This window comes from Balaenoptera acutorostrata, chromosome 1 (genome assembly GCF_949987535.1).
Source record: "Balaenoptera acutorostrata chromosome 1, mBalAcu1.1, whole genome shotgun sequence".
Lineage (NCBI taxonomy): Eukaryota > Metazoa > Chordata > Mammalia > Artiodactyla > Balaenopteridae > Balaenoptera > Balaenoptera acutorostrata.
In genome coordinates this window covers 81,922,842-81,933,278 of record NC_080064.1, presented here as the reverse complement: position 1 = coordinate 81,933,278, position 10,437 = coordinate 81,922,842, and the positions used below count along the sequence as shown (strand labels likewise).

The window sequence follows — 10,437 nt, the reverse complement described above, 5'->3', positions numbered from 1 at the left end:
GTCTGGATGCCCAATATGGAAAAGAGGTAGAGCTGCTTGACTTGAAGGTGGACTCTCTCCCCCATCATGTGGCCATACTGAATGTGGTTTTAAAATTGTTTTAATTTTTTTCCCCAAAGATGGATAATACATTAATAGGACAATGGGAGAAAGACAAGAAAGAGGTAGTGATGTGGGAGGGAGGGAGTTAACAGATCACTGGCTATGCTTCCATATAAAAAATGGAGATAAAAGGGTTTTTTTTTTATAATTTTATTTTTGGACGTTAGATTTTTTTCATTCAATAGACAGCCTCAAGCATACAGATTTTTCCTTTATTGAATTAGTGACTTATGATAAATTTCCAGGCATGGACACAAATGGTAATGACTATGGATAAATGTTAATATTTCACAAGGGGCTATTTACCACAAACATATGAGTACAGTGGTTTCCCACATCCTTGCCGCCAATGAACAATAGCATTTTATAAATTTATTTATTTATTTATTTATTTTTGGCTGCATTGGGTCTTCATTGCTGCGTGTGGGCTTTCTCTAGTTGCAGAGAGCGGGAGCTACTCTTTGTTGTGGGCTTCTCATGGCAGTGGCTTCTCTTGTTGCAGAGCACGGGCTCTAAGTGTGGGCTTCAGTAGTTGTGGCACATGGGCTCAGTAGTTGTGGCTCGTGGGCTCCAGAGCGCAGGCTCAGTAGTTGTGGCGCACGGGCCTAGTTGCTCTGCGGTGTGTGGGATCTTCCTGGACCAGGGCTCGAACCCGTGTCCCCTGCGTTGGCAGGCGGATTCTTAACCACTGTGCCACCAGGGAAGTCCCGATAAAAGACATTATAGAAGATATTAGTACATGGTTTCTCTGAAATGTCTTACAAATTATGACATGAAATTATATTGTTGTACGTATGCCAACTCAAAAGAATAACATTATAGTACCTTAAGTGGACACTGTCTTGGCTGTATGACCCTAGTAAGTCAGGGCTCAGATGGTCATCCAGGGACCTGGCTTTTCCTGCTCATCTAAATGATAACAGCTTTCATTACTACAACACTTCATTTTATGCTATCTTATTTCTGTGATAGGCCCTGTGAGCTTGGTTGGGTCAAGGGTCACCCAGAAAAAAACCAGCTTCCACTTTCTTTAATTATGCAAACTAGAGCTAGGTGACTGAGATCTTGCCTTTGGTCTGCAAGACACAGGGAGTTTTGCAAGCCCTAGGGGAGTGCAGAATTTCCTGAAGATGTTGCAAGGTGGCTGGCTTTCTTCTGAAGTCATGCAATATTCTCCTTCGCTTTAGTTATGACTGCACGGGTGCTGAGAAGCAAACTGAAAACTAGCACCTTGGAGCGGGCTTTTCTCCATAGGCCCCCCAGAGGCGAGGCCAGCTCATTTAGAGGGAAGGGCTTGGTGCCACTGCTTCCAGCTAAAGGTACTGTGATCCAGTTCCTCCTCCTGGTTCCTTCACTGGTAATCAGTTTTCCAAAACACAAGTATTTTTGCTGAAGGTAGGAGACACAAAGCTTGAAAATTTAGAGAGAAGAGAGCTAGATGGCTGAGATGTTACAAAAGTTCCTATTTTGCTAGTTTAATTTGGAAAAGGACACACGAATTCCCAAAGAAAACGAGCTTTATTGCAGAAGAACAAATTTCATCAGGGTATTTCCTCAGCAATCACACTGGGCGTCCCTATACAGTCATTGCCCCATATCTCTTAGCTCCAGGTTGTGCTGCAGTGAGAGAACCTGGACATCAGAGGCCCCGGGAGCCAGTCCCAACCTCACTCAGGCTTTTCTAGGCACATTTCAGATGAAAGTCACCCCTGCTCCCTACCCCACCCTCAGCCCAGCAGAGGTGGCCTTCCAGATATCCTTCCTCTTCTTTTTCTACCAGGGCTTATAATGTAAAGCTTTTAAACATTTTCAAACTTCACAATGGTATCACCTTCCTTGAGTCTAGGTAAATCTTTAAAGAATTGACCCTGTTCCCTAATGAGTAGGAAGATTACCTGGCTTTTGGACATGACCATAAGCAGAAGATGCTAAATAATACCTTAAAGAGACTCCACTAAATATACTAAGCCTGGTGGGGATTTTAAGTGTTTGAGAATCTGAAGGGAATGGAATTATTCAAAGGGCAAGATTTAAAAAAAGGTCACCATTCTCTGCATATAACAGCATATGAGTTAGTTCCTGAAGTATTTAAATAGAAAGTGAAACTGAATCATACTGTTTACCTTCCAGAGTAAAAGCTATTGAGAATTCAAATCTTCTTCCCTGAAAGAGCAACAGGGTTTTTGTAAAATATTTCTTCCCATTCTTTGAAATTTGGAGTTCATATGAAAACCTGGGGGTTATGCTTTATTGAAGGCAACACTTTACTTCAATAATGAAGAATGCCACGTGGTCAGGGAGTGGTGTCCTGGAGAGAAGACAGTGTAGGCTCTGAGGTAGCAGAGCACATGACTGAACCACAGATTGGGTCAGACACCAGAGGCCTAGGGAAGCAGCTGCTTAATCTTGTATAGGTTGAGAGCTTAGTAAATGGCAATATCAGTGTTTAGAGGGATCTCACGATACCTTTGAGAGTTAGCTTAGGTGAGCTGGAGCTCAGTGTGTATCAAGGGCCTAGAGAGATTATAAGAAAAGTTAGGGAAAGAATGGATATATAAAGGGAAAAAAAAGGATCTTTCTCAAGAAAATTAATTTTGTAGGTTTTTCATTTGTAGGGTGGTTTGGTCACTTTCCCTCCTATGTGCTTGAAAATACATTACTGCCCCAATAAAGTTCTAGTCCATTTAGCCTGCTCCAAACCCCAGTTGACCCCCTCTTCTTAATCAGAGTTTTCTCCAAATTCAGATATCTGTGTATTGAAAAGAACACACCCTGGGGCTTAGCTGCCTCTGGGACTTTCTTCTTGAAGCCGCCCCTGCCTGGGCCATTCCTCCCCCTTCCTATCTCTCTGACTTCTATCTCCACTTCATAGCTCCCCATCCATCCTTCCATGCCTTCACAAATGTCCCCTCCTATCTCTGACCACCACAGCATACCCTGTGCTTTTTAGGTGGTATGAGCATATAATTTAATGTCTAAATCAGAATACTTTTGGAAGTAAGAGGGGGTACTTGTAATTAATAATGATGCTGAGCTTACAGTTATATACTAGGGACCGTTTCAGGCAAACCAGGATGGATGTTCCATTTCAGGTCATTTACTGTAGTCTTGCCTCTCCCATAGGCAGGCTGAAGATTCTGAGGGCAATGACTGTCTCATCTTTGCATCCCTTCTCATGTCCAGTTAGTAGTTTATATATATATATATTTTAAATTTATTTTATTTATTTATTTTTGGCTGCGTTGGGTCTTCGTTGCTGCGTGCGGGCTTTCTCTAGGTTGTGGTGAATGGGCGTTACTCTTTGTTGGGGTACGTGGGCTTCTCATTGCGGTGGCTTCTCTTGTTGCAGAGCACGGGCTCTAGGCGCGTGGGCTTCAGTAGTTGTGGCTCGTGGGCTCAGTAGTTGTGGCTTGTGGGCTCTAGAGCGCAGGCTCAGTAGTTGTGGTGCATGGGCTTAGTTGCTCCTCGGCATGGGGGATCTTCCCAGTCCAGGGCTTGAACCCTTGTCCCCTGCATTAGCAGGCGGATTCTTAACCACTGTGCCACCAGGGAAGCCCAGTTAGTATACTTTTTAAAAAATAAACTTTTTATTTTGAAATAATTTTAGATTTACAGAAAGTGGCAAAGGTAGTACAGAGTTCCTGTATATCCCTCACCCAATTTCCCCCCATCGTTTACATTTTGCATTTCCATGATACATTTGTTAAAACTAAGAAACTGCATTGGTTTATTACTGTTAATTAAACTTCAGACTTTATTTGGATTTCACCAGTTTTTCCATTAATGTCCTCTTTCTGTTCTGGTCCAGACCAGGATACCACACTGCATTTGGTTTACATGTCTCCCCTAGTCTGTGACAATTTTTCAGTCTTCCCTTGTTTTTCATGACAGTCTTGAGGGATACTGGCAAAGTTTCCTGCAGAAATGTCCCCCAAACTTGATTTGTCTGTTTTCTCATGGTTAGACTGAGGTTATGGGTTTGGGGGAAATATACCACAGAGGCGAAGTGCCCTTTTCATCATACGTATCAGGCGACACACGTTACGCACATGACATCACTGGGGATGTGAACCTTCATCACTTGGGGAATGTGTTTTTCCTTTCCCTATTCTGTTCACTGGGAACAAGTCACTAAGTTTAATCTCCTCTCAAAGGGTGGAAGAACCTCTAACTCTACCTCCTGGAAGGGATAGTATCTACATATAGTTTTATTCATGTATTTATTTCAAAACATTATTTTCTGGCAACCTTATCTCTGTTTTCTGTTTAACAGCCTGTGGAAGAACAGCTTAAGACCACCCAGTGGTTGTTCCCACCCATTCAGTGTCCTGAGCAGTGGGAGCTGCAGGCCAGCCTTCAGTAGCAGGCTGAGCACTCCAGTGTTCTGCAGATAGGCACAGAGGGCACATGCTTGCCTTCAGGCCAGCCTGTAACCTCAGGTTGAGCAGCAGTAAAGTCAGAAGCTGAAGCAGTTCATTCGCTTGGAAAGCCTCCACGGTCACAGCCTTTTTAGCACGCCCTGCTCTTCCTTTTCAGTCCTTTCAGGATCTCTGTATAAGTAGAATCACACATGACCGCTCATGGGTGTTCACAGAAGCCTGCACAGAACTTCCTGGACCAGCCTCCACCACATCAGACCCACTGAGTGAGCTTCCTTGTCACTGCAGGGGATGACAGTGTCCACATAGCAAAAAGGGAGACTCTGAGTTACACAGAGTGATGGTAGACAGGTTAACATAGAGGCTGGTTGTCAGCCCTGGGGTGATATCCACCAGAAGAATGAGGCTTCTGGAAGGCTGTCTGGATCTGATTAGGGAAGGTTCCAGGAGTGAAGCACCAAGCAACAGGAGTCGTTCCAGTGGCAGCAGCAAACTTCAGCAGAGGCTGCTGGCCAGTATCCCTGGAGGATGACACTGACATCAACCAGGTTTTTCATGGCAACAATGGCATGAACTGCCAGTGGAAGCTTCTCCTGAATCCTCTTTAGATTTATGATGTAGATGCCATCATTTTTCCTTTTGTAGAAGAAATGTTCCACTTGGAACTCAAGGTTGGTCCCACCTAAGTGGGTTCCTGCTGCAAGGAATTTGAGGACATTCTCCTCTTTCATTTGCAGGACATCAAGAACTGTGGACATCATGAAAATTCCCCTTTAAGTTGTTACGGGAATGGAGGACAATGCCATATGGATCCCTCTTTGGGTAGTGCAGAAGGGCTCTACATATATCACTTGGAGTGCTTCTGTAAGGAAGATGTGTCTCTTCTACCTCATTTATTTTTCAATCACTTATATCAGTATGTATATTTATTTTATACTTTGGGTCATAATTCCGTACTATATTGTTATTTATTTTATTGCTGAAATTGTCACGGCATTGGCCAGTGGGTGCTTTCAGGTTGGTTCCTCTGTCCCTTTGACATAGTTCATCTTGGTTTTTGAGCACTTGCTTAACCTTACGGTACTATAAGGTGCTCCACACTTGTATTTTCTCTGCCCCAGCCCTAGAACTAGCTATTTTCCCAAGGATCTCTGGTTCCTTTTATGACATTTAGTTCCTTTAACGACATTTAGAAATCAAGATCTAGCACAGTTCTCTGAGCTAAACTGAAGTCCGCTCAAGTCCTCCCAAGTTAACATAAACCTGGCAGGAGTGTGAGGGAGGCAGATGCAGCACCCAGAAAAGCTGCTGGCCCCACAGTGACCTTGTGGCAGAAGCAGTAGTGGTCCACTTGGGCATCAGTCCATTTGGCTTCCTAATGTTTCTAGTGAGCTACTGGCCCTTCACCTGAGGTCCTAGACCTGCAGGGTGTGGGAGATAACTAAAGAGGTGTTTCTGGGCACAGGGAGGGGAGCAGTGGGATACTGCAGCTTCTTCCCCTCTTTATCCTGGAGAGTTGTCACTAATAGATCAGAGGGAGGGGCCCTGTCATCTATGATTTTTAAAAAATTTATTAATTTAAAAAATTGAGGTATAAATGTTTGTTTTGCAATTTGAGGTTTATTTGAGTTAACACACTTATAAAAATAGTGTTGTTATGTTTAAATGAATAGGAAAATGTGTTCATAAACCATAGTATTCCAGTGGAGTCATAATTGATTATTTTGCAGAGTATAGAGTAAGTTCTCATAAATAATATAGAGAGCAAATTAAATTATTTAGTAATGTGAAATGTTAATTCACTTTATTTTTAATTGTAGTTTATTTACAATATTGGTTTCAGGTGTACAACATAGTGATTCAATATTTTTATAGATTAATTATACTCCATTTAAAGTTATTATAAAATAATGGCTATATTTCCCTGTGCTGTACAATATGTCCTTGTAGCTTATTTATTTATTTATTTATTATTTATTTATTTATTTTTAAATTTATTTATTTATTTTTGCCTGTGTTGGGTCTTCGTTTCTGTGTGAGGGCTTTCTCTAGTTGCGGAGAGCGGGGGCCACTCTTCATCGCGGTGCCCAGGCCTCTCACTATCGCGGCCTCCCCCGTAGCGGAACACAGGCTCCAGACGCGCAGGCTCAGTAGTTGTGGCTCACGGGCCCAGTTGCTCCGCAGCATGTGGGATCCCCCCAGACCAGGGCCCGAACCCGTGTCCCCCGCACTAGCAGGCAGACTCTCAACCACTGCGCCACCAGGGAAGCCCACTGCGCCACCAGGGAAGTCCTATTTTATACATAGTAGTAGTTTGTACCAGTTAATCCCCTGCCCTTACCTTGCCCCTCCTGCCTTCCCTCTCCCCACTGGTAACCAGAACTAGTTTGTTCTCTATATCTGTGGGTCTGTTTCTCTTTTGTTATATACATTTGTTTTATTTTTTAGATTCCACATGTAAGTGATAACATACAGTATTTGTATTTCTCTGACTTATTTCACTAAGCGTAATGCTCTATAGGTCCATTCACTTTGTTGCAAGTTGAAGAATTTCATTCTATTTTATGGATGAGTAATATTCCATTGTATATATACACACCATATCTTTTTTATGCATTCGTCTGTTGATGAACATTTAGGTTGCTTGGCTATTGTAAATAATGCTCCTATGAACATTGGGGTGCGTGTATCTTTTCAAATTAGTGTTTTCATTCTCCTCGGATATATACTCAGGAGTGGAATTACAGGATCATATGGCATTTCTATTTTCAGTTTTTTGGGAAACCTCCATACTGTTTTCCATAGCGGCTGCATCAATTTACATTCCCACCAACAATGTACAAGGGTTCCCTTTTCTCAACATCCTCACCAACATTTGTTATTTGTAGACTTTTTGATGATAGCCATTCTGACAGGTGTGAGGTGATACCTTATTGTGGTTTTGGTTTGCATTTCTCTGATTATTAATGACGTTGAATATCCTTTCATGTGCCTGTTGGCCATCTATATGTCTCTGTAAAAATGTCTCTTCAGATCCTCTGCCCATTTTAAAATAATTTTTTCTTTTTTTTTTTGCTATTGAGTTGTATGATGACTTTATATATTTTGGATATTAACCCCATATCTGACATATGATTTGCAAATATTTTCTCCCATTCAGTAGGTTGTCTTTTCATTTTGTTAGATGGTTTCCTTTGCTGTGCCAAAGCTTTTAAGTTTAATTAGGTCCCATTAGTTTATTTTTGCTTTTGTTCCCTTTGCCTTATGAGACACATCCAAAAAAAAATTGCTATGATTTATGTCAGAGTGTCTGCCTATGATTTCTTCTAGGAGCTTTATGGTTTCGGGTCTTACATTTAGGACTTTAATCCACGTTGAGCTTATTTTTGTATATGGTGTGAGAAAATGTTCTAATTTCATTCTTTTACATGTAGCTGTCCAGTTTTCCCAGCACCACATATTGAAGACATTGTCTTTTCTCCATTGTATGTTCTTGCCGCCTTTGTTGTAGATTAATTGACCATAGGTATGTAGGTTTATTCCTGGGATCTCTGTGCTGTTCCATTGATCTATGTGTCTGTTTTTGTGCCAGTACCATACTGTGTTTTGGTTTTTTTTAACATCTTTACTGGAGTATAATTGCTTTACAGTGGTGTATTGGTCTCTGCTTTATAACAAAGTGAATCAGCTATACATATACATATATCCCCATATCTCCTCCCTCTTGCGTCTCCCTCCCACCCTCCCTATCCACCCCTCTACGTGGACACAAAGCACCAACCTGATCTCCCTGTGCCATACGGCTGCTTCCCACTAGCTATCTATTTTACATTTGGTAGTGTACATATGTCCATGCCACTCTTTCACTTCGTCCCAGTTTACCCTTCCCACTCCCTGTGTCCTCAAGTCCATTCTCTACGTCTGCGTCTTTATTCCTGTGCTGCCCCTAGGTTCTTCAGAACCTTTTTTTTTTTTTTTTTAGATTCCATATATATGTGTTAGCATATGGTATTTGTTTTTCTCTGACTTACTTCACTCTGTATGACAGACTCCAGGTCCGTCCACCTCACTACAGATAACTCAATTTCATTTCTATTTATGGCTGAGTAATATTCCATTGTATATATGTGCCACATCTTCTTTATCCATTCATCTGTCGATGGACACTTAGGTTGCTTCCATGTCCTGGCTACTGTAAATAGAGCTGCAGTGAACACTGTGGTACATGACTCTTTTTTTTTTTTTTTTTTTTTTTGAGGTTCAGGGATTTTAAGCATTTGGTATATATATATATATATATATATATATATATATATATATATATATATATATATATTTAATTTTATAGCTACTTTATTTATTTATTTATTTATTTTTGGCTGTGTTGGGTCTTCGGTTCGTGCGAGGGCTTTCTCCAGTTGCGGCAAGTGGGGGCCACTCTTCGTCGCGGTGCGGGGACCACTCTTCATCGCGGTGCGCGGGCCTCTCACCATCGCAGCCCCTCCCGCTGCGGGGCACAGGCTCCAGACGCGCAGGCTCAGCAGCCGTGGCCCACGGGCCCAGCCGCTCCGCGGCATGTGGGATCTTCCCAGACCAGGGCTCGAACCCGTGTCCCCTGCATTAGCAGGCAGACTCTCAACCACTGCGCCACCAGGGAAGCCCTCATGACTCTTTTTGAATTATGTTTTTCTCAGGGTGTATGCCCAGTAGTGGGATTGCTGCATTGTATGGTAGTTCTATTTTTAGCTTTTTAAGGAACTTCCATACTGTTCTCCATAGTGGCTGCATCAATTTACATTCCCACCAACAGGGCAAGAGGTCTCCCTTTTCTCCACACCCTCTCCAGCACTTACTGTTTGTAGATTTTTTTTGATGATGACCATTATGAGGTGATACCTCATTGTAGTTTTGATTTGCATTTCTCTAATGATTAGGGATGTTGAGCATCCTTTCATGTGTTTGTTGGCAATCTGTATATCTTCTTTGCAGAAATGTCTATTTAGGTCTTCTGCCCATTTTTGGATTGGGTTTTTTTTTGATATTGAGCTGCACCAGTTGCTTGTAAATTTTGGAGATTAGTCCTTTGTCAGTTGCTTCATTTGCAAATATTTTCTCCCATTCTGAGGGTTGTCTTTTCGTCTTGTTTATGGTTTCCTTTGCTGTGCAAAAGCTTTTAAGTTTCATTAGGTCCCATTTATTTTTGTTTTTATTTCCATTTCTGTAGGAGGTGGGTCAAAAAGGATCTTGCTGTGATTTATGTCATAGAGTGTTGTGCCTATGTTTTCCTCTAAGAGTTTTATAGTGTCTGGCCTTACATTTAGGTCTTTAATCCATTTTGAGTTTATTTTTGTGTATGGTGTTAGGGAGTGTTCTAATTTCATTCTTTTACATGTAGCTGTCCAGTTTTCCCAGCACCACTTATTGAAGAGGCTGTCTTTTCTCCATTGTATATTCTTGCCTGCTTTATCAAAAATAAGGTGGCCATACATGCGTGGGTTTATCTCTGGGCTTTCTATCTTGTTCCATTGATGTATATTTCTGTTTTTGTGCCAGTACCATACTGTCTTGATTACTGTAGCTTTGTAGTGTAGTAGCCTGATTCCTCCAGCTCCTTTTTTCTTTTTTTTATTAAAATTTTTTGGGGGGCTGTGTTGGGTCTTCGTTGCTGTGCACAGGCTTTCTCTAGTTGCGGTGCATGGGCTTCTCATTGTGGTGGCTTCTCTTGTTGCGGAGCACAGGCTCTAGGCGTCCAGGCTTCAGTAGTTGGGGCATGTGGGCTCAGTAGTTGTGGCTCGCAGGCTCTAGAGCGCAGGCTCAGTAGTTGTGGTGCACGGGCTTAGTTGCTCCGCGGCATGTGGGATCTTCCTGGACCAGGGCTCGAACCCATGTCCCCTGCATTAGCAGGCGGATTCCTAACCACTGTGCCCTCCTTTTTTCGTTCTCAAGATTGCTTTGG

The 10,437-nt window shown here is 42.2% G+C and overlaps 1 pseudogene; it reads right to left on the bottom strand.

Annotated features, from left to right (window-relative positions):
- Positions 1-4,690: 4,690 nt before the first annotated feature.
- Positions 4,691-5,239, bottom strand: LOC102999495 (40S ribosomal protein SA-like; annotated as a pseudogene).
- Positions 5,240-10,437: the final 5,198 nt, after the last annotated feature.